This window comes from Phyllobates terribilis, unplaced genomic scaffold (genome assembly GCF_046119375.1).
Source record: "Phyllobates terribilis strain yellow unplaced genomic scaffold, ASM4611937v1 Scaffold_7__3_contigs__length_470593459, whole genome shotgun sequence".
Lineage (NCBI taxonomy): Eukaryota > Metazoa > Chordata > Amphibia > Anura > Dendrobatidae > Phyllobates > Phyllobates terribilis.
Genome location: NW_027362767.1, coordinates 136,270,827 through 136,296,046, shown reverse-complemented (window position 1 = coordinate 136,296,046; position 25,220 = coordinate 136,270,827). Strand labels below are relative to the sequence as shown.

The 25,220-nt window shown below is 41.5% G+C and overlaps 1 protein-coding gene across 3 annotated transcripts in view; it reads left to right on the top strand.

Moving 5' to 3' along the window:
- Positions 1 to 8,058: 8,058 nt before the first annotated feature.
- The window catches only part of SEMA4A (semaphorin 4A), an 83,519-nt gene continuing 66,357 nt past the window's right edge, over positions 8,059 to 25,220 (top strand). For 2 of the 3 annotated variants that reach the window (XM_073639243.1, XM_073639240.1), the window contains exon 1: positions 8,059 to 8,396. The gene's annotated coding sequence lies outside the window, so the exon portion shown is untranslated. The remainder of the gene's footprint in view (positions 8,397 to 25,220) is intronic. The other variant, XM_073639237.1, reaches the window with a different exon arrangement.

Sequence of the window (25,220 nt, the reverse complement as noted above, 5' to 3'; positions counted from 1 at the left end):
CCAGGAGTGGGTGATAAATGCAGAATTGGTGACTTGTTTCTATTATACCTTTTCTCTGATTGTTCCTCACCTGGTTTTGGCTCCCACTCCTGAGAAAAAATACTGACCGAATACTGACCAAACACTAATAGTGGGACCGTGGCCTTACATGCAGTGTGTGCGCACGTGTCTGTGTGTAACATGCAGTATGTGCGCACGTGTCTGTGTGTAACATGCAGTGTGTGCTAACGTGTCTGTGTGTAACATGCAGTGTGTGCTCACGTGTCTGTGTGTAACATGCAGTGTGCGCGCACGTGTCTGTGTGTAACATGCAGTGTGCGCGCACGTGTCTGTGTGTAACATGCGGTGTGCGCGCACGTGTCTGTGTGTAACATGCAGTGTGCGCGCACGTGTCTGTGTGTAACATGCAGTGTGTGCGCACGTGTCTGTGTGTAACATGCAGTGTGCGCGCACGTGTCGGTGTGTAACATGCAGTGTGCGCGCACGTGTCTACGTGTAACATGCGGTGTGCTCGCATGTGTATGCGTGTAACATGCAGTGTGCGCGCACGTGTCTGTGTGTAACATGCAGTGTGCGCGCACGTGTCTGTGTGTAACATGCAGTGTGCGCGCACGTGTCTGTGTAACATGCAGTGCGCGCGCACGTGTCTGCGTGTAACATGCAGTGTGCGCGCACTTGTCTGCGTGTAACATGCAGTGTGCGCGCACGCGTCTGCATGTAACATGCAGTGTGCGCGCACGCGTCTGTGTGTAACATGCAGTGTGCGCGCACGTGTCTGTGTGTAACATGCAGTGTGCGCGCACGTGTCTGTGTGTAACATGCAGTGTGCGCGCACGTGTCTGTGTGTAACATGCTGTGTGCGCGCACGTGTCTGTGTAACATGCTGTGTGTGCGCACGTGTCTGTGTGTAACATGCTGTGTGTGCGCACGTGTCTGTGTGTAACATGCAGTGTGTGCACGTGTCTGTGTGTAACATGCAGTGTGTGCACGTCTCTGTGTGTAACATGCAGTGTGTGCACGTGTCTGTGTGTAACATGCAGTGTGTGTGCGCACGTGAGTTTGTGTGTAACATGCAGTGTGCGCGCACGTGAGTGTGTGTAACATGCTGTGTGTGCACGTGTCTGTGTGTAACATGCAGTGTGTGTGCACGTGTCTGTGTGTAACATGCAGTGTGTGCGCACGTGAGTTTGTGTGTAACATGCAGTGTGCGCGCACGTGAGTCTGTGTGTAACATGCTGTGTGTGCACGTGTCTGTGTGTAACATGCAGTGTGCGCGCACGTGTCTGTGTGTAACATGCAGTGTGCGCGCACGTGTCTGTGTGTAACATGCAGTGTGCGTGCATGTGACTGTGTGTAACATGCAGTGTGCGCGCACGTGTCTGTGTGTAACATGCTGTGTGCGCGCACGTGTCTGTGTAACATGCTGTGTGTGCACACGTGTCTGTGTGTAACATGCTGTGTGTGCGCACGTGTCTGTGTGTAACATGCTGTGTGTGCGCACGTGTCTGTGTGTAAGATGCAGTGTGTGCACGTGTCTGTGTGTAACATGCAGTGTGTGTGCGCACGTGAGTTTGTGTGTAACATGCAGTGTGCGCGCACGTGAGTCTGTAACATGCTGTGTGCGCACGTGTCTGTGTGTAACATGCAGTGTGTGCACGTGTCTGTGTGTAATATGCAGTGTGTGCACGTGTCTGTGTGTAACATGCAGTGTGTGTGCGCATGTGTGTTTGTGTGTAACATGCAGTGTGCGCGCACGTGAGTCTGTGTGTAACATGCTGTGTGTGCACGTGTCTGTGTGTGACATGCAGTGTGTGTGCACGTGTCTGTGTGTAACATGCTGTGTGCGCACGTGTCTGTGTGTAACATGCTGTGTGTGCGCACGTGTCTGTGTGTAACATGCTGTGTGTGCGCACGTGTCTGTGTGTAACATGCTGTGTGTGCGCGCGTGTGTCTGTGTAACATGCAGTGTGTGCACGTGTCTGTGTGTAACATGCAGTGTGTGCACGTGAGTCTGTGTGTAACATGCAGTGTGTGCACGTGAGTCTGTGTGTAACATGCAGTGTGTGCACGTGTCTGTGTGTAACATGCAGTGTGTGTGCACGTGTCTGTGTGTAACATGCAGTGTGTGCACGTGAGTCTGTGTGTAACATGTAGTGTGTGTGCAAGTGTCTGTAACATGCAGTGTGTGCACGTGAGTCTGTGTGTAACATGCAGTGTGCGCACGTGTCTGTAACATGCAGTGTGTGCACGTGTCTGTGTGTAACATGCAGTGTGTGTGCACGTTTCTGTGCGTAACATGCAGTGTGTGCACGTGTCTGTGCGTAACATGCAGTGTGTGTGCACGTGTCTGTGTGTAACATGCAGTGTGTGCGCACGTGTCTGTGTGTAACATGCAGTGTGTGCGCACGTGTCTGTGTGTAACATGCAGTGTGTGTGCGCACATGTGTGTGTGTGTAAGGCCATGGCCCCACTATCAGTATTTGGTCAGTATTCGGTCAGTATTTTTTCTCAGGAGTGGGAGCCAAAACCAGGAGTGGGTGATAAATGCAGAATTGATGACTTGTTTCTATTGTACCTTTTCTCTGATTATTCCTCACCTGGTTTTGGCTCCCACTCCTGAGAAAAAATACTGACCGAATACTGATAGTGGGTCCGTGGCCTTACATGCAGTGTGTGTGCACATCTGTCTGTGTGTAACATGCAGTGTGCGCGCGCACGTGTCTGTGTGTAACATGCAGTGTGCGAGAGCACGTGTCTATGTGTAACATGCAGTGTGCGCGCGCACGTGTCTGTGTGTAACATGCAGTGTGCGTGCGCACGTGTCTGTGTGTAACATGCAGTGTGTGTGTGTGCGCACGTGTCTGTGTGTAATAATTCATAGCTCCCAACCGTCCCGTTTTCAGTGGAACGGTCCCGCTTTGAGGGCTCAGTACCACGTACCGTCACAGCTCAGCTGTTCTCCCGGCTGTGGAGGGTGGTGGGGAGGGTTGCGGCGGTGGAGCAGCGGGCGCAGGTGAAAATGAATATTCACTCCTCTCCACGCCCATGGGAGTGGAGAGCAGTGAATATTCATTCTCCATAATAGTGCACACCTGGTAGTCACAGCTGCTGGCTTCCTGCTGCTGCTCCGCGATCCTGTGTGCCCGCTATTAGAGAGAATGAATATTCACTCTTCTCCACTCCCATGGGCGTGGAGAAGAGTGAATAGACATTCTCATTAGTAGCGGGCACAGAGGATCGCGGAGCCGCAGCAGGAGCGTGGCCGCTGCTGTGTGTGCTATTAAGGAGAACTATTCACTCCTCTCCACGCCCATAGTCCTGGCGTGGAGAGGAGTGAATATCCCCGCATTGTTTATTTTTTTAATGTGTGCAGTGATGGGGGGCCATGTATATCAGGACCGGAGATTAGGGGGCCATGCATACCAGGATTGGGTCTGAGGGGGCCATGCATACCAGGATTGGGTCTGAAGGGGCCATGCATATCAGGAATGGGGATGAGGGAGCCATGCATACCAGGATTGGGGATGAAGGGTGCCATGCATACCAGGATTGGGGATGAAGGGTGCCATGCATACCAGGATTGGGTCTGAGGGGGCCATGCAAACCAGGAATGGGGATGAGGGGGCCATGCATACTGTTATACGCACGCCGCTAGGTTCAGATAGGGGCGAGACAGGTTACATGAATTCTTTGGAATCCTGGGGGAACCGTTACTCAGGGCAACCATAGGCTGCAGCTCCTATCAGGCACTGAGATTCCCGCAGGGCTGTTGTTAGGGCTTTGAATTGTTCTTTCAATTCCTGTAATTCAGTCTGTGGACGGAGATTCCCGCTATTGGTAATTGGTGTCGCCCCTCCATCCACCAACTTCAACCTGGTTTGAAACTGTGTAAGCTGCTGGAGGAACGTCCCCATGACGTCTTCAGCTTCTTTCTCCCCCAGCTCATCCATTTTTGCATTAATGGCAGCTAACAGTTGCCTGCGGTTGTGTGCTTTAGAAATCTGTTCTTCTGACATCTTTATATGTTCTGCTACTGTTCTCAATTCTTCACAGGTTACCTGAAGAAGCAGCTCACTAATTCTGTCCATTTGTATTTCCACATCCATTGCAGCTAGTGAGTTTTTCTTTAGGGCTGGTCCCCTTTAACTGGTGTAGCAGAGTTGAGCTGAGGTGCTGTGCTGCTGTGTTTTTCCAGACACTTTTCCTCTTCTCCCTCTACACGCTAATTCCCGCACAGGAATCCCCATACGGGCCACCAATGTTACACGCACGCTGCTAGGTGAGACAGGTTACATGAATTCTTTGGAATCCTGGGGGAACCGTTACTCAGGGCGACCATAGACCATGTGCTGCAGTTTCTCTCAGGCACACAGGGGTATTGACCCTCAGGAGCAGACACGTAGGTTGTTTCACTTTCTGACCAGACACAGTTGACAAGAGTCCTCATAAACGGTAGCACAGTAGCATTTAATAAGAAGCCGCACAGCCAGTGCAAGTTAAGTCTTATGAGCAACAGGCTCCAGTGACAAACAGTACAGTTTCCTTTCCAGCACAGCAGTTCACAGTCTTCCCAGTAGTACAGGACGGCACAGTTCTAATATAAAGGCACATTAATGAGCACAGCATTCTTTACAGCACAGTGAGATGGAGGAGGGGGGAGGGTTTGCTGAGGGGGATGATCCCTGTGACACCATTTCTTCCTGTCCTTATCTTTCTGCCTGACAATACTCTGCACTGCTAGTTCAGGAACTCTACCTGACACGTGCTTAGCTTCACTCCTGACTTGAATCCTTTTCACTTGCAGGGGCGCTTCTGTGAGATACAGAACACACACACCACCTTTCTCTTCTGCTCCAGCCAGACAGTAAACAACTTCCCCACAATCCCCCTGGGGCTCTGCTAAAACACTCACCTTCTCCTGTGACTGTGTTAACCCCTCTAGTTGCTGGGTGCTTCTGGAGCACAACATTTCCTGTCTCCTGTGCTTGTGTTACTTCTAATAGTTACTGAATGCTTTTAAAGCAACAGCGCTACTTCTGCATGTCACACTCTGCAACAACACTACTTCTGCATGTCACAATACCAGGGTTGGGGATGAGGGGTCCATGTGACTTGGGCAGGGGGATATGGGGGACTCGGTACCCGGGCCTTTACCTTCTTGGGATGTCACGGCGGTCAGCTCCCAGGCCCGTGCCCTGGGGTCACTCTTAAAAGGGGGTTGTTGCTTGAAGGGATGATAAATGGTTTTGTCTCGTGACGCCACCTGTGGTTCCTGGTAATGAGTACCAGCGCTGCTGCAGACCTCTGGAGCAGATGTTAGGGCAGCTGGGTTGGTGCGGCTCTCCACAGGCAGAGCTCAGCTCCAGGGCAGTGTAGGTGCAGATGGTGATGCTGGGCGTTGTAGTGTAGGAGCGGTAACGTAGCAGCAATAACTGACAGGGACAGTGGGGTGCAGTCGTCCGAGTTTACTCACAGTTATCAAGTTCCTCAGGTTGACTGTACAGGTGACAGCCTCCCACGTCGCGCTGCGTTTACCAGGCAGGGGTTCAGCACTCCCTCAAGTATCTCAAGAGCACTTAGCGGGACCCCTTTCTGTATGTTCCTTTCTTAGCCGACTTCCCGCGCTGAGTCTCTCCCTCCTGCCCTGTGCCCCGCCACACAAAGTCCCGATCAGGTACCTTGGGATCCCTCTGGGCAACTTGGAGTTCCCGGACCTTACTTGGTGCCCTTTTCGGCGGCTTAGGTGCGGATGTGGCAACTGCACCTTGAAAGTGCAGAAGCCTCCGGTTTTCTAGCTGAGACTTAAAGTAACTCGGCTAGTCCAGGGACCGGTTCTCTTCTTGCGGCCTGATCCCTCTGCCGCCTGGCAGATTCGGGCGTACGGGTGCCGTCCTGCACTCACCGTACCCCCTGGGATCCCTTTAGTTCCTGGAGCCTTTCTCCTGCTCCCACTCTTCTCTCAGTCTTGGGCATGACAGGCCAAGAGTGCCTCCCGAGCAGAGCTCCTGAAGAGCCTCCGCTCCTCGCGTCCTCTCACTCTCTCTCCGTTCCACTCCTAAAAAGATGCCTTCCCTATATATATATATATATATATATATATATATATATATATGTATCTTCTTCAAGTGCTCCCCTGGTCTGCGTCCTCCACTTACACCCACTACATGGTTCCCCCTCACTTTGGTTCCCCCCACTCCAGCCAGGGACGGGGCCAGCAGAAAGCAGTGCCCTTCCAGCTGGTCTGGAGTAGTGTAGTGTTGGGTGCAGGTGTTAGGGTCCCGGGCAGCACCCCATCCTTACCTGAGAGGAGATGCCACACCTCTGGGTGAGGTGCAGTACCTCTGTGGCGACTGAACCCTCAGGGGTGCCACACATGCATACCAGGATTGGGTCTGAGGGGGCCATGGGTTCCAGGATTGGGTCTGAGGGGGCCATGCATACCAGGAATGGGGATGACGGCTGTCTGCTGAATGTCCCTCTTTACCAGCGCCCCTCTAACAACTCCTCCTGCCAGGTGAGAAAGAAATGGTAAATGGGCGTGGATTGGGGTGTGTCCATGGGCATGGCCAAAATTTGCCACGGCGCGCTATGTGCTCCACATGAGCTGTCCCTCTTTCTCTTCTTCAAAAGTTGGGAGGTATGGTAACATGCAGTGTGTGTGACATGCAGTGTGTGTAACATGCAGTGTGTGTGCGCATAAAATGATTTAACCCAGAACACAAATCATGGTTCTCGCCAGCACATCACCCGGAGTAACCAGGACGTGCTGCCGATATCATGATTCTGGAACCAGGATACTGGGCAGAGAAATGATCTCTGGTGGGCAAGAGAGAACTGTAATTGGGGTGATTTCCTGCCGTCCCCCATAATTACCAGACTGCTCTGCACACAAAGCCTGTTGTGCTAATCTGTCACACCTCCCCCCAGGCGGCTTCCTGTGTGACATACATGTCTTCCGTATGTACAGAACATTGGGAAGTGCCCCGAGATGTGAGAACGACCACATCCCCTCTGACAAATGTCACAAATCCGCTATTAAAAGGGGAACTCGTCGAGTAAAGGGGAATATATCCCCGGCAAGAGTCCCAGATTTGGCTATTATAGCCAACCCCTATCTCTCAGCGCACCACGTTATATCACCCCCGGGCCGTCCTGGGGCCTCATCCATGGATCTCTATCATCCACTCACCACAGGGACAGATTCATGAGACTACCTGAAAGAGCACTGTCTCTGTTATCCATAGCAACCAATCACAGCCCAGCTTTCATGACACATTCTGCCCTTGAATAATGAAAGAGACGCTGTGATTGGTTGCTACGGACACGGCAGTTTGTCTTTCAGGCAGTTTCACAGATCTTCCCGTGTGCAGCGCTGGGGGCGGCTCCATACCTGCAGCTGTTATCTACCTGTCTATGCGGTTACCATGGTCACCAGGTGCCGCCCGGGTTTATCCGCGTGACGTCACCGGCCTGCTCATAAAATATTCAGTATTTACTTTCCACACCTGCGGGCAATAACCAGGAAAATGTGACCCCCGGCAACAGAGCCGCAGAGCATCGCTCCTCCACCTCCTACATAGTGATATAGCCTGCAGATTATTACACCACTGACCTCTCTGCAGAACATCGCTCCTCCACCTCCTGACAGATACATAGTGATATAGCCTGCAGATTATTACACCACTGACCTCTCTGCAGAGCATCGCTCCTCCACCTCCTGACAGATACACAGTGATATATCCTGCAGATTATTACACCACTGACCTCTCTGCAGAACATCACTCCTCCACCTCCTGACAGATAATTATATAATCTGCAGACTATTACACCATTGACCTCTGTGCAGAATATCGCTCCTCCACCTCCTGACAGATAATTATATAATCTGCAGATTATTACACCACTGACTTCTCTGCAGAACATCGCTCCTCCACCTCCTGACAGATACATAGTGATATATCATGCAGATTATTACCCCGCAGGTATCTCTGTAGACCTGCAGAGCATTGCTCCCAGTACATGTTAGTGGGGAGGGGTAGGGCGCAGCTGTCATCTCTCGCACACACACAATAGGTGGGATCTCCCCTCGTCATCGCCGCCCCATAGTCGCTCCGTCTTCCTCAGCCTTTCATTTGAACATCTGGAGGTTCCCCCCTCCCACCTTCGTCTTACAACCACAGGACCACCGCCCTCCCCGGGCATTAAATGGTGTGATGTCGCTATGGTAACCATAGGATGTGGCATCCACCGTTAACGAGCGTTTTCAGCGGCTGACAATAGCAGGTTAGCGCACAGCGGCACTCACCGTACAGGAGGGAGGGTCCCCCGTCCATGCCGGAGGATTACAGGAAAGAGGCGAGACCCTCAGGATAAACCCGGGCATCCCTCACCCACAGGTGAGTGTCACGTTGTATGTACCAACAACGGCATGGGCACATCATCATACTGCCATCATACCACCAGCAATGTCACAATGTACGAGGCTCCGGTCACAGTGTACAGGCTTACCCTGCTGGGTGAGGTTACAGATGACGATCCCCTTACCCTATGATTAGTATAGATCACCCATATCCATATATATATATACACGCATATATATTATATATATATCTCCCTCCTGTATGACCACCTGTACCGCTACAACACGCCGTGTAATGTAGGTGGCGCTGTTCTCTACCTGCTCGGACGCTGGGGTTACACCTGACAGATTATGTAATGGTGGCAGCTCCCACAGGTGAGACGAGAAGAGGAGGCTATCGAGTGCCAACAATACACAGAGACACCACCTAAACTCATGGAGCTGCGCCATTTTTACTTTGGAGACAGAATCCTGATGTCATTATTGTATATTATTATAGTGCTTATATTCTTATACATAGAGGCAGTATTATAGTAATAATATTGTTGCATATTGGGGCAGTATTATAGTAGTTATATTCTTGTACATAGGGGGCAGTATTATAGTAGATATATTCTTGTACATAGGAGCAGTATTATAGTAGTTATATTCTTGTACATAGAGGGCAGTATTATAGTAATAATATTGTTGCATATTGGGGCAGTATTATAGTAGTTATATTCTTGTACATAGGGGGCAGTATTATAGTAGATATATTCTTGTACATAGGAGCAGTATTATAGTAGTTATATTCTTGTACATAGAGGGCAGTATTATAGTAATAATATTGTTGCATATTGGGGCAGTATTATAGTAGTTATATTCTTGTACATAGGGGGCAGTATTATAGTAGATATATTCTTGTACATAGGAGCAGTATTATAGTAGTTATATTCTTGTACATAGAGGGCAGTATTATAGTAGTTATATTCTAGTACATAGGGGCAGTATTATAGTAGTTATATTCTTGTACATAGGGGCAGTATTATAGTAGTTATATTCGAGTACACAGGAGCAGTATTATAGTAGTTATATTCTTGTACATAGGAGCAGTATTATAGTAGTTATATTCTTGTACATAGGGGGCAGTATTATAGTAGTTATATTCTTGTACATAGGGGCAGTATTATAGTAGTTATATTCTTGTACATAGGGGCAGTATTATAGTAGTTATATTCTTGTACATAGGAGCAGTATTATAGTAGTTATATTCTTGTAGATAGGGGCAGTATTATAGTAGTTACATTCTTGTAGATAGGGGCAGTATTATAGTAGTTATATTCTTGTACATAGGGGCAGTATTATAGTAGTTATATTCTTGTAGATAGGGGCAGTATTATAGTAGTTATATTCTTGTACATAGGGGCAGTATTATAGTAGTTATAGTCTTGTACATAGGAGCAGTATTATAGTAGTTACATTCTTGTAGATAGGGGCAGTATTATAGTAGTTATATTCTTGTACATAGGGGCAGTATTATAGTAGTTATATTCTTGTACATAGGGGCAGTATTATAGTAGTTATATTCTTGTACATAGGGGCAGTATTATAGTAGTTATATTCTTGTACATAGGGGCAGTATTATAGTAGTTATATTCTTGTACATAGGGGCAGTATTATAGTAGTTATATTCTTGTACATAGAGGGCAGTATTATAGTAGTTATATTCTTGTACATAGGGGGCAGTATTATAGTAGTTATATTCTGTACATAGAGGGCAGTATTATAATAGTTATATTCTTGTACATAGAGGGCAGCATTATAGTAGTTATATTCTTGTACATAGGGGGCAGTATTATAGTAGTTATATTCTTGTACATAGAGGGCAGTATTATAGTAGTTATATTCTAGTACATAGGGGCAGTATTATAGTAGTTATATTCTTGTACATAGGGGGCAGTATTATAGTAGTTATATTCGGGTACACAGGAGCAGTATTATAGTAGTTATATTCTTGTACATAGGAGCAGTATTATAGTAGTTATATTCTTGTACATAGGGGGCAGTATTATAGTAGTTATATTCTTGTACGTAGGAGGCAGTATTATAGTAGTTATATTCTAGTACGTAGGAGCAGTATTATAGTAGTTATATTCTAGTACATAGGGGCAGTATTATAGTAGTTATATTCTTGTACATAGGGGCAGTATTATAGTAGTTATATTCAGGTACACAGGAGCAGTATTATAGTAGTTATATTTTTCTACATAGGGGGCAGTATTATAGTAGTTATATTCTTGTACATAGGGGGCAGTATTATAGCAGTTATATTCGTGTAAATACATAAGAGTAGTATAGTAGTTATATTCTTGTACATAGGGGGCAGTATTATAGTAGTTATATTCTTGTACATAGGGAGCAGTATTATAGTAGTTATATTCTTGTACATATGAGCAGTATTATAGTAGTTATATTCTTGTAGATAGGGGCAGTATTATAGTAGTTACATTCTTGTAGATAGGGGCAGTATTATAGTAGTTATATTCTTGTACATAGGGGCAGTATTATAGTAGTTATATTCTTGTAGATAGGGGCAGTATTATAGTAGTTATATTCTTGTACATAGGGGCAGTATTATAGTAGTTATAGTCTTGTACATAGGAGCAGTATTATAGTAGTTACATTCTTGTAGATAGGGGCAGTATTATAGTAGTTATATTCTTGTACATAGGGGCAGTATTATAGTAGTTATATTCTTGTACATAGGGGCAGTATTATAGTAGTTATATTCTTGTACATAGGGGCAGTATTATAGTAGTTATATTCTTGTACATAGGGGCAGTATTATAGTAGTTATATTCTTGTACATAGGGGCAGTATTATAGTAGTTATATTCTTGTACATAGAGGGCAGCATTATAGTAGTTATATTCTTGTACATAGGGGGCAGTATTATAGTAGTTATATTCTTGTACATAGAGGGCAGTATTATAGTAGTTATATTCTAGTACATAGGGGCAGTATTATAGTAGTTATATTCTTGTACATAGGGGGCAGTATTATAGTAGTTATATTCGGGTACACAGGAGCAGTATTATAGTAGTTATATTCTTGTACATAGGAGAAGTATTATAGTAGTTATATTCTTGTACATAGGGGGCAGTATTATAGTAGTTATATTCTTGTACGTAGGAGGCAGTATTATAGTAGTTATATTCTAGTACGTAGGAGCAGTATTATAGTAGTTATATTCTTGTACATAGGGGGCAGTATTATAGTAGTTATATTCTTGTACGTAGGAGGCAGTATTATAGTAGTTATATTCTAGTACGTAGGAGCAGTATTATAGTAGTTATATTCTAGTACATAGGGGCAGTATTATAGTAGTTATATTCTTGTACATAGGGGCAGTATTATAGTAGTTATATTCAGGTACACAGGAGCAGTATTATAGTAGTTATATTTTTCTACATAGGGGGCAGTATTATAGTAGTTATATTCTTGTACATAGGGGGCAGTATTATAGCAGTTATATTCGTGTAAATACATAGGAGTAGTATAGTAGTTATATTCTTGTACATAGGGGGCAGTATTATAGTAGTTATATTCTTGTACATAGGGAGCAGTATTATAGTAGTTATATTCTTGTACATATGAGCAGTATTATAGTAGTTATATTCTTGTACATAGGGGCAGTATTATATTAGTTATATTCTTGTACATAGGGGCAGTATTATAGTAGTTATATTCTTGTACATAGGAGCAGTATTATAGTAGTTATATTCTTGTACGTAGGAGCAGTATTATAGTAGTTATATTCTAGTACATAGGGGCAGTATTATAGTAGTTATATTCTTGTACATAGGGGCAGTATTATAGTAGTTATATTCTTGTACATAGGAGCAGTATTATAGTAGTTATATTCTAGTACATAGGGGCAGTATTATAGTAGTTATATTCTTGTACATAAGGGCAGTATTATAGTAGTTATATTCTTGTACATAGGAGCAGTATTATAGTAGTTATATTCTAGTACATAGGGGCCAGTATTATAGTAGTTATATTCTTGTACATAGGGGCCAGTATTATAGTAGTTATATTCTTGTACATAGGAGCAGTATTATAGTAGTTATATTCTTGTACATATGGGGCAGTATTATAGTAGTTATATTCTTGTACGTAGGAGCAGTATTATAGTAGTTATATTTTAGTACATAGGGGCAGTATTATAGTAGTTATATTTTAGTACATAGGGGCAGTATTATAGTAGTTATATTCTTGTACATAGGGGCAGTATTATAGTAGTTATATTCTTGTACATAAGGGCAGTATTATAGTAGTTATATTCTTGTACATAGGAGCAGTATTATAGTAGTTATATTCTTGTAGATAGGGGCAGTATTATAGTAGTTATATTCTTGTACATAGGGGCAGTATTATAGTAGTTATAGTCTTGTACATAGGAGCAGTATTATAGTAGTTACATTCTTGTAGATAGGGGCAGTATTATAGTAGTTATATTCTTGTACATAGGGGCAGTATTATAGTAGTTATATTCTTGTACATAGAGGGCAGTATTATAGTAGTTATATTCTTGTACATAGGGGGCAGTATTATAGTAGTTATATTCTGTACATAGAGGGCAGTATTATAGTAGTTATATTCTTGTACATAGAGGGCAGTATTATAGTAGTTATATTCTTGTACATAGGGGGCAGTATTATAGTAGTTATATTCTTGTACATAGAGGGCAGTATTATAGTAGTTATATTCTAGTACATAGGGGCAGTATTATAGTAGTTATATTCTTGTACATAGGGGCAGTATTATAGTAGTTATATTCGGGTACACAGGAGCAGTATTATAGTAATTATATTCTTGTACATAGGAGCAGTATTATAGTAGTTATATTCTTGTACATAGGGGGCAGTATTATAGTAGTTATATTCTTGTACATAGGAGGCAGTATTATAGTAGTTATATTCTTGTACGTAGGAGCAGTATTATAGTAGTTATATTCTAGTACATAGGGGCAGTATTATAGTAGTTATATTCTTGTACATAGGGGCAGTATTATAGTAGTTATATTCAGGTACACAGGAGCAGTATTATAGTAGTTATATTTTTCTACATAGGGGGCAGTATTATAGTAGTTATATTCTTGTACATAGGGGGCAGTATTATAGCAGTTATATTCGTGTAAATACATAGGAGTAGTATTATAGTAGTTATATTCTTGTACATAGGGGGCAGTATTATAGTAGTTATATTCTTGTACATAGGGAGCAGTATTATAGTAGTTATATTCTTGTACATATGAGCAGTATTATAGTAGTTATATTCTTGTACATAGGGGCAGTATTATATTAGTTATATTCTTGTACATAGGGGCAGTATTATAGTATTTATATTCTTGTACATAGGAGCAGTATTATAGTAGTTATATTCTTGTACGTAGGAGCAGTATTATAGTAGTTATATTCTAGTACATAGGGGCAGTATTATAGTAGTTATATTCTTGTACATAGGAGCAGTATTATAGTAGTTATATTCTAGTACATAGGGGCAGTATTATAGTAGTTATATTCTTGTACATAGGGGCAGTATTATAGTAGTTATATTCTTGTACATAGGAGCAGTATTATAGTAGTTATATTCTTGTACATAGGAGCAGTATTATAGTAGTTATATTCTAGTACATAGGGGCCAGTATTATAGTAGTTATATTCTTGTACATAGGGAGCAGTATTATAGTAGTTATATTCTTGTACATAGGGAGCAGTATTATAGTAGTTATATTCTTGTACATAGGAGGGCAGTATTATAGTAGTTATATTCTAGTACATAGGGGCAGTATTATATTAGTTATATTCTTGTACATAGGGGCAGTATTATAGTAGTTATATTCGGGTACACAGGAGCAGTATTATAGTAGTTATATTTTTCTACATAGGGGGCTGTATTATAGTAGTTATATTCTTGTACATAGGGGGCAGTATTATAGTAGTTATATTCTTGTACGTAGGAGCAGTATTATAGTAGTTATATTCTTGTACATAGGGGGCAGTATTATAGTAGTTATATTCTAGTACATAGGGGCAGTATTATAGTAGTTATATTCTTGTACATAGGGGGCAGTATTATAGTAGTTATATTCTTGTACGTAGGAGCAGTATTATAGTATTATATATATAGTATATAGTATAGTATAGTATATCCCTACACCTAGTAATAAACTCTTCATCTCTCCCTCTATCCTCCCCATTCACCTCACCTCCTCCTCCAAATTATTCCTCAACATTCAATCCTGGATCTCCAAACACAGACTGCCACCTCATGTTCTCTCTTGCTCCCACCTGCTAACACTTTCTCCGCTCCTCCTCACTGCTGGAGATATCTCTCCAAATCCTGGTCCTCCTCGCCATATCCCCACAGTTACTTCTTCCTCCTATCCACGACCTTCCACAAACTGTCGCAACCCTTCTAACCTCATACCCATCCAACTAATCCCCACTCCCTTAGTTGCTCTAACAGGAGCTCTATGGAACGCTCGCTCTGTCTGCAACAAACTTTCCTTCATCCACCATCTTTTCATTACAAACAAACTTTCCTTCCTCGCCATCACTGAAACCTGGCTCACCCCCTCTGACACAGCCTCCCCAGCTGCACTTTCATATGGCAGATTCCACCTTTCCCACACCCCCCGCCCCAACGGCAAACATGGTGGAGGCGTAGGTTTTCTCCTATCAGAACACTGCGCTTTCACCCAAATCCCACTGCCACCCTCCGTTACACTCCCCTCTTTTGAGGTGCACTGTGTGCGCATCTATTCCCCCTCCAACTAGCCGTCGTTTACCGACCCCCAGGGCAAGCCACCACCTTCTTAGACCACTTCACCACCTGGCTGCTTCACTTCCTCTCCACTGACATCCCCACTATCATAATGGGTGACTTCAACATCCCCATTGACACTTCCCACTCGTCTGTCTCTAAGTTCCTATCTCTCACTTCCTCCTTTGGACTCACTCAATGGTCTTCCACACCCACCTACAAAGATGGCCACACAATGGACCTCATCTTCACCCGCCTCTGTTCCCTATCTAACCTCTCTAACTCACCACTCCCTCTCTCTGACCATAACCTCCTCACATTCTCTACCCTCTCCTCTCCAGCGTAACAATCCCCACTCCACAAACTTACATACCCTCGCAGAAATCTCAAACACCTTGACCTACACTCACTCTCTGAATCCCTCCTCCCTCTTACAGACATAAATTCCTTACACGATGCAGACGTTGTTGCTGCCTCATATAACACCACAATAGCTTCAGCTCTAGACTCGATCGCCCCTCTCACACACACCACATCTCGCACATTCAACAGGCAACCCTGGCACACTAAACTTACTAAAGAACTACGCCGGGCCTCCAGGGTTGCGGAGCGGAGATGGAAAAGGTCTCACTCCATCGAACACTTCATCGCATTCAAGCAATCCCTCACTAATTTAAAGTCCGCACTCACTACAGCAAAAAAAACCTACTTCTCATCTCTCATATCCTCCCTGTCTCACAACCCTAAACAGCTATTTAACACTTTCAACTCTCTCCTTCGTCCCCCAGCACCTCCTCCCTCTTCTCTCATCTCAGCCGATGACTTTGCCTCATTCTTCAAACAGAAGATTGACACCATCAGACAAAACTTTTGCCTAAAGTCCACACAACCCCTCCTCATATCTACTCAACCCTCCTCCTCCAAACCCCACTTCTCCACCATTACAGAAGGTCAAGTCTCCTCTTTACTCTCCAAATCACACCTCACCACCTGCGAACTTGACCCAATCCCATCCCACCTCATCACTAACCTTACCACAGTCTTCATCCCAACCCTAACCCACCTCTTCAATCTGTTACTAACAACCGGTGTCTTCCCCTCGTGTTTCAAACATGCCGCAATCACACCCATCCTCAAAAAGCCCTCCCTTGACCCTTCCTCTCTGACTAGCTACCGCCCCATATCACTCCTCCCCTTTGCCTCAAAACTACTAGAACAACATGTCCACCTTGAACTGTCCTCCCACCTCTCCTTCTGCTCCCTCTTCGACCGCCTGCAATCTGGCTTCCGACCGCATCACTCGACTGAAACTGCCCTGACCAAAGTCACCAACGACCTACTAAATGCCAAATCCAAGCGACACTACTCCATTCTCCTCCTTCTGGACCTGTCATCTGCCTTTGACACAGTGGACCATTCCCTCTTACTACAGATTCTCTCATCTCTTGACATCACGGACTTGGCTCTATCTTGGATCTCCTCATACTTAACAGACAGGACATTCAGCGTCTCCCACTCACACACCACCTCCTCATCTTGCCCCCTATCTGTCGGTGTCCCCCAAGGTTCAGTTCTAGGACCTCTGCTCTTCTCCATCTACACCTTTGGCCTGGGACAGCTCATAGAGTCTCACGGCTTTCAGTATCACCTCTATGCTGATGACACACAGATCTACCTCTCTGGACCTGATATCTCCTCCCTACTAACCAAAATCCCACAATGTCTGACCGCCATCTCATCCTTCTTCTCTGACAGATTTCTAAAACTCAACATGGATAAAACAGAGTTCATCATCTTTCCACCCTCTCATTCACATCCCCCATCTGACCTAGCCATCAACGTCAATGGCTGTTCACTCTCCCCAGTCCCACAAGCTCGCTGCCTTGGAGTAACCCTGGACTCTGATCTCTCCTTCAAACCACATATTAAAGCCCTTTCCACTTCCTGCCGCCTCCAACTCAAAAACATCTCCCGGATCCGTTCATTCCTCAGCAAAAACTCTGCAAAAACACTAGTGCATGCCCTCATCATATCCCGCCTCGACTACTGCAACCTCCTGCTCTGTGGCCTCCCTTCCAACACTCTTGCGCCTCTCCAATCTATCCTAAACTCTGCTGCCCGACTAATCAACTTGTCCCCCCGCTATTCCCCGGCCTCTACTCTCTGTCAATCTCTTCACTGGCTCCCCATTGCCCAGAGAATTCAGTTCAAAACTATAACCATGGCATACAAAGCCATCCACAACTTGTCTCCTACATACATCTGTGACCTAGTCTCCCGGTACTTACCTGCACGCAACCTCCGATCCTCACAAGATCTCCTTCTCTACTCCCCTCTTATCTCCTCCTCCCACAATCGCATACAAGATTTCTCCCGTGCATCCCCCCTACTCTGGAACTCTCTACCCCAACACATCAGACTCTCGCCGACCGTGGAAACCTTCAAAAGAAACCTGAAGACCTACCTCTTCCGACAAGCCTACAACCTGCAGTAATCCTCACTCCACTACACCGCTGCATGACCAGCTCTACCCTCACCTAATGTATCCTCACCCATCCCTTCTAGAATGTGAGCCCTCGCGGGCAGGGTCCTCGCTCCTCCTGTACCAGTCGCTGACTCGTTTTGTTAAGATTATGTAAATGCTTTTGTTATGTATATCCCTATCACATGTAAAGCGCCATGGAATAAATGGCGCTATAATAATAAATAATAATATTAATAATAATAGTAGTTATATTCTAGTACATAGGGGCAGTATTATAGTAGTTATATTCTTGTACATAGGGGCAGTATTATAGTAGTTATATTTTTCTACATAGGGGGCAGTATTATAGTAGTTATATTCTTGTACATAGGGGGCAGTATTATAGCAGTTATATTCGTGTAAATACATAGGAGTAGTGTTATAGTAGTTATATTCTTGTACATAGGGGGCAGTATTATAGTAGTTATATTCTTGTACATAGGGAGCAGTATTATAGTAGTTATATTCTTGTACATATGAGCAGTATTATAGTAGTTATATTCTTGTACATAGGGGCAGTATTATAGTAGTTATGTTCTTGTACATAGGAGCAGTATTATAGTAGTTATATTCTTGTACATAGGAGCAGTATTATAGTAGTTATATTCTTGTACATGGGAGCAGTATTATAGTAGTTATATTCTTGTACTTGGGAGCAGTATTATAGTAGTTATATTCTTGTATATAAGGGCAGTATTATAGTAGTTATATTCTAGTACATAGGGGCCAGAATTATAGTAGTTATATTCTTATACATAGGGGCCAGTATTATAGTAGTTATATTCTTGTACATAGGGAGCAGTATTATAGTAGTTATATTCTTGTACATAGGGGGGCAGTATTATAGTAGTTATATTCTTATACATGGAGGCAGTATTATAGTAATAATATTGTTGCATACTGGGGCAGTATTGTAATACTTATATTCTTGTACATAGTGTCCAGTATTATAGTAGTTATATTCTTGTACATAGGGGGCAGTACTATAGTAGTTATATTTTTGTACATAGGAGCAGTATTATAGTAGTTATATTCTTGTACATAGGGACAGTATTATAGTAGTTATATTCTTATACATAGCAGCAGTATTATAGTAGTTATATTCTTGTACATAGGGGCCAGTATTATCGTAGTTATATTCTTGTACATAGGGGCAGTATTATGGTAGTTATATTCTTGTACACAGGGATCAGTATTATAGTAGTTATATTCTAGTACATAGGAGCAGTATTATAATAGTTATATTCTTGTACATAGGGGGCAGTATTATAGTAGTTATATTCTTGTACATAGGGGCAGTATTATAGTAGATATATTCTTGTACATAGGAGCAGTATTATAGTAGTTATATTCTTGTACATAGGAGCAGTATTATAGTAGTTATATTCTTGTACACAGGGATCAGTATTATAGTTGTTATATTCTTGTACACAGGGATCAGTATTATAGTAGTTATATTCTTGTGCATAGGGGCAGTATTATATAGTAGTTATATTCTTGTACATAGGAGCAGTATTATAGTAGTTATATTCTTGTACATAGAGACAGTATTATAATAGTTTTATTTTTGTACATAGGATCAGTATTATAGTAGTTATATTCTTGTACATAGGATCAGTATTATAGTAGTTATATTCTTGTACATAGGGGGCAGTATTATAGTAGTTATATTCTTGTACATAGGGGGCAGTATTATGGTAGTTATATTCTTGTACACAGGGATCAGTATTATAGTAGTTATATTCTAGTACATAGGAGCAGTATTATAATAGTTATATTCTTGTACATAGGGGGCAGTATTATAGTAGTTATATTCTTGTACATAGGGGCAGTATTATAGTAGATATATTCTTGTACATAGGAGCAGTATTATAGTAGTTATATTCTTGCACATAGGAGCAGTATTATAGTAGTTATATTTTTCTACATAGGGGGCAGTATTATAGTAGTTATATTTTTGTACATATGGGGCAGTATTATAGCAGTTATATTCGTGTAAATACAGTGGGAGTAGTATTATAGTAGTTATATTCTTGTACATAGGGGGCAATATTATAGTAGTTATATTCTTGTACATAGGGGGGCAATATTATAGTAGTTATATTCTTCTACATAGCGGCAGTATTATAGTAGTTATATTCTTGTACATAGGGGGCAGTATTATAGTAGTTATATTCTTGTACATAGGGGCAGTATTATAGTAGTTTTATATTCTTGTACATATGGGCAGTATTATAGTAGTTATGTTCTTGTACATAGGGGCAGTATTATAGTAGTTATATTCTTGTACATAGGGGGCAGTATTATAGTAGTTATGTTCTTGTACATAGGAGCAGTATTATAGTAGTTATATTCTTGTACATAGGAGCAGTATTATAGTAGTTATATTCTTGTACATGGGAGCAGTATTATAGTAGTTATATTCTTGTACATGGGAGCAGTATTATAGTAGTTATATTCTTGTATATAGGGGCAGTATTATAGTAGTTATATTCTAGTACATAGGGGCCAGTATTTTAGTAGTTATATTCTTGTACATAGGGGCCAGTATTATAGTAGTTATATTCTTGTACATAGGGAGCAGTATTATAGTAATGTTCTTGTACATATTGGCAGTATTATAGTAGTTATATTCTTGTACATAGGGGGCAGTATTATAGTAGTTATGTTCTTGTACATAGGAGCAGTATTATAGTAGTTATATTCTTGTACATAGGAGCAGTATTATAGTAGTTATATTCTTGTACATGGGAGCAGTATTATAGTAATATTCTTGTACTTGGGAGCAGTATTATAGTAGTTATATTCTTGTATATAAGGGCAGTATTATAGTAGTTATATTCTTATACATGGAGGCAGTATTATAGTAATAATATTGTTGCATACTGGGGCAGTATTGTAATACTTATATTCTTGTACATAGTGTCCAGTATTATAGTAGTTATATTCTTGTACATAGGGGGCAGTACTATAGTAGTTATATTTTTGTACATAGGAGCAGTATTATAGTAGTTATATTCTTGTACATAGAGACAGTATTATAGTAGTTATATTCTTATACATAGCAGCAGTATTATAGTAGTTATATTCTTGTACATAGGGGCCAGTATTATAGTAGTTATATTCTTGTACATAGGGGCAGTATTATGGTAGTTATATTCTTGTACACAGGGATCAGTATTATAGTAGTTATATTCTAGTACATAGGAGCAGTATTATAATAGTTATATTCTTGTACATAGGGGGCAGTATTATAGTAGTTATATTCTTGTACATAGGGGCAGTATTATAGTAGATATATTCTTGTACATAGGAGCAGTATTATAGTAGTTATATTCTTGTACATAGGAGCAGTATTATAGTAGTTATATTCTTGTACATAGGGGACAGTATTATAGTAGTTATATTCTTGTACACAGGGATCAGTATTATAGTTGTTATATTCTTGTACATAGGGGGCAGTATTATAGTAGTTATATTCTTGTACATAGAAGGCAGTATTATAGTAGTGATATTCTTGTACATAGGAGCAGTATTATAGTAGATATATTCTTGTACATAGGAGCAGTATTATAATAGTTATATTCTTGTACATAGGGGGCAGTATTATAGTAGTTATATTCTTGTACATAGGGGCAGTATTATAGTAGATATATTCTTGTACATAGGAGCAGTATTATAGTAGTTATATTCTTGTACATAGGAGCAGTATTATAGTAGTTATATTCTTGTACATAGGGGACAGTATTATAGTAGTTATATTCTTGTACACAGGGATCAGTATTATAGTTGTTATATTCTTGTACACAGGGATCAGTATTATAGTAGTTATATTCTTGTGCATAGGGGCAGTATTATATAATAGTTATATTCTTGTACATAGGAGCTGTATTATAGTAGTTATATTCTTGTACATAGAGACAGTATTATAATAGTTTTATTTTTGTACATAGGATCAGTATTATAGTAGTTATATTCTTGTACATAGGATCAGTATTATAGTAGTTATATTCTTGTACATAGGGGGCAGTATTATAGTAGTTATATTCTTGTACATAGGGGGCAGTATTATGGTAGTTATATTCTTGTACACAGGGATCAGTATTATAGTAGTTATATTCTAGTACATAGGAGCAGTATTATAATAGTTATATTCTTGTACATAGGGGGCAGTATTATAGTAGTTATATTCTTGTACATAGGGGCAGTATTATAGTAGATATATTCTTGTACATAGGAGCAGTATTATAGTAGTTATATTCTTGTACATAGGAGCAGTATTATAGTAGTTATATTCTTGTACATAGGGGACAGTATTATAGTAGTTATATTCTTGTACACAGGGATCAGTATTATAGTTGTTATATTCTTGTACATAGGGGGCAGTATTATAGTAGTTATATTCTTGTACATAGACGGCAGTATTATAGTAGTGATATTCTTGTACATAGGAGCAGTATTATAGTAGATATATTCTTGTACATAGGAGCAGTATTATAATAGTTATATTCTTGTACATAGGGGGCAGTATTATAGTAGTTATATTCTTGTACATAGGGGCAGTATTATAGTAGATATATTCTTGTACATAGGAGCAGTATTATAGTAGTTATATTCTTGTACATAGGAGCAGTATTATAGTAGTTATATTCTTGTACATAGGGGACAGTATTATAGTAGTTATATTCTTGTACACAGGGATCAGTATTATAGTTGTTATATTCTTGTACACAGGGATCAGTATTATAGTAGTTATATTCTTGTGCATAGGGGCAGTATTATATAGTAGTTATATTCTTGTACATAGGAGCTGTATTATAGTAGTTATATTCTTGTACATAGAGACAGTATTATAATAGTTTTATGTTTGTACATAGGATCAGTATTATAGTAGTTATATTCTTGTACATAGGATCAGTATTATAGTAGTTATATTCTTGTACATAGGGGGCAGTATTATAGTAGTTATATTCTTGTACATAGGGGGCAGTATTATGGTAGTTATATTCTTGTACACAGGGATCAGTATTATAGTAGTTATATTCTAGTACATAGGAGCAGTATTATAATAGTTATATTCTTGTACATAGGGGGCAGTATTATAGTAGTTATATTCTTGTACATAGGGGCAGTATTATAGTAGATATATTCTTGTACATAGGAGCAGTATTATAGTAGTTATATTCTTGCACATAGGAGCAGTATTATAGTAGTTATATTTTTCTACATAGGGGGCAGTATTATAGTAGTTATATTTTTGTACATATGGGGCAGTATTATAGCAGTTATATTCGTGTAAATACAGTGGGAGTAGTATTATAGTAGTTATATTCTTGTACATAGGGGGCAGTATTATAGTAGTTATATTCTTGTACATAGGGGGCAGTATTATAGTAGTTATATTCTTGTACATAGAAGGCAGTATTATAGTATTGATATTCTTGTACATAGGAGCAGTATTATAGTAGTTATATTCTTGTACATAGGAGCAGTATTATAGGAGTTATGGAGTTATATTCTTGTACATAGGAGCAGTATTATAGGAGTTATGGAGTTATATTCTTGTACATAGGGGGCAGTATTATAGTGGTTATATTCTTGTACATAGGGGCAGTATTATAGTAGTTATATTCTTGTACATAGGGGCAGTATTATAGTAGTTATATTCTTGTACATAGGGGCAGTATTATAGTAGTTATATTCTTGTACATAGGGGGCAGTATTATAGTAGTTATATTCTTGTACATAGGGGCAGTATTATAGTAGTTATAGTCTTGTACATAGGGAGCAGTATTATAGTAGTTATATTCTTGTACATAGGGGGCAGTACTATAGTAGTTATATTCTTGTATATAGGGAGCAGTATTATAGTAGTTATATTCTTGTACATAGGGACAGTATTATAGTAGTTATATTCTTGTACATAGGGGGCAGTATTATAGTAGTTATATTCTTGTACATAGGAGCAGTATTATAGTAGTGATATTCTTGTACATAGGAGCAGTATTATAGGAGTTATGGAGTTATATTCTTGTACATAGGGGGCAGTATTGTACTATATGATAGGATTAGATCCTTATCGCTGACAGTATAACATGATAGGATTCTTTTCTGACCATTAGTAGGAGAAGACTTGTTTTTTTGTGTGCTGTGGATAAGGCACACCAGTAGTTAATATCCTGAGCAGATGTTGGGAGTTTTAATCTCTTTACATTCATATAAACTCCTTTTCTGGTCCAGACATCACAGATTCATAAATCATTAGTCTTATAGTTAATACCAGTGAATGGAGGTCACCGGGGATTAACCCCCTGATGACTTGGGTGAGGTTGGAGGGGGTGAAACATCAGATGTCACATGACCAGGGGATACAATGGATCAATCAGAAATGTCGTCTTTTTGTAGAGACAGGAACATGATGGTGTTGTATCAGTATATGGCTATGTAGTGTGACATCCTGTAATGTGTGCAGTCATCATGAAAGTCTCACCACTATAACCGCAGGATGTAAAGAACATATAATGTATAAACCAAATCTAGAAAAACTCACAAAATAAGAATCAGATGTCACAAATGCATTATATGGCGGCACACTATTAGGTTTTTTTTCTCTCTCCTATATGTGACTCGTATTTGTACCCTGCAGACAATCAGCGGTTGCTGGAGGATGAGGAAACTCTCATCATCCGTCCAGTTACTAAAGATTTAATCATGAGAGATTCATGTGAAATTCCTGGAGCCCCGGAAACTCCGCACCTATAATAACCACCATCATCCGCTGATGTGTTATCAGGTTATCAGCCAAGGTTAACTCTTTCAGGTACAGGATCCAGCACATAATCAGAGCACTGCTGTCATGTCTGCTACTGTCTGCTGAGCTGTGTATCTAAGCTTGGTGTATCTCCAGCATGTTTTGCTGTTATCAGGCAGTTTGGTCTGGAGAACATTCCGCGCTGAGAACATTCCTGGACAGCACAGACCCGTCTTTTCTTGAGCAGATGGCGTAAGGAGAACAATGAGGATCATTAAACTCTGGAGTGTCCAACTGCACGCGACATCCCGAGCCAAAACCAGAGACTGCTGCACACACTCCTCAACATTGACATTGTAACATCAAGAAGGAAAAATGGTGGAAAGATGGAAATCACAGGATCTGTAGACAGGTTACAGGTCGGCAAATGATGGAAAACTGCAAACGACATCTTCAACTCCCTGGTAAAGGCCTCTTCATGACCTCACACCACTGCTCTCAGCGGATAGCATGGTGCCGAGCAAGACGGCAGTGGAGGCCTGTGTTCTTCAATGACGGCTTTGACATGATATCTTGGAGACCACATGGGCAGCACAATGAAGTATGGTGTGGGGTGGCATCACGTCCACTAGCCGTACCCTCTAGTCTTCATTTCAGGTGTATTAAAAGTTCGACGTTACATTGATTTAGTGGTCTAATCAGTGAGGCGGCCATTTTCTTTGGTGTCCCAGGAACCATTTCCAAAAGGACATCAGGCCACACATTGCTGGTGCTACC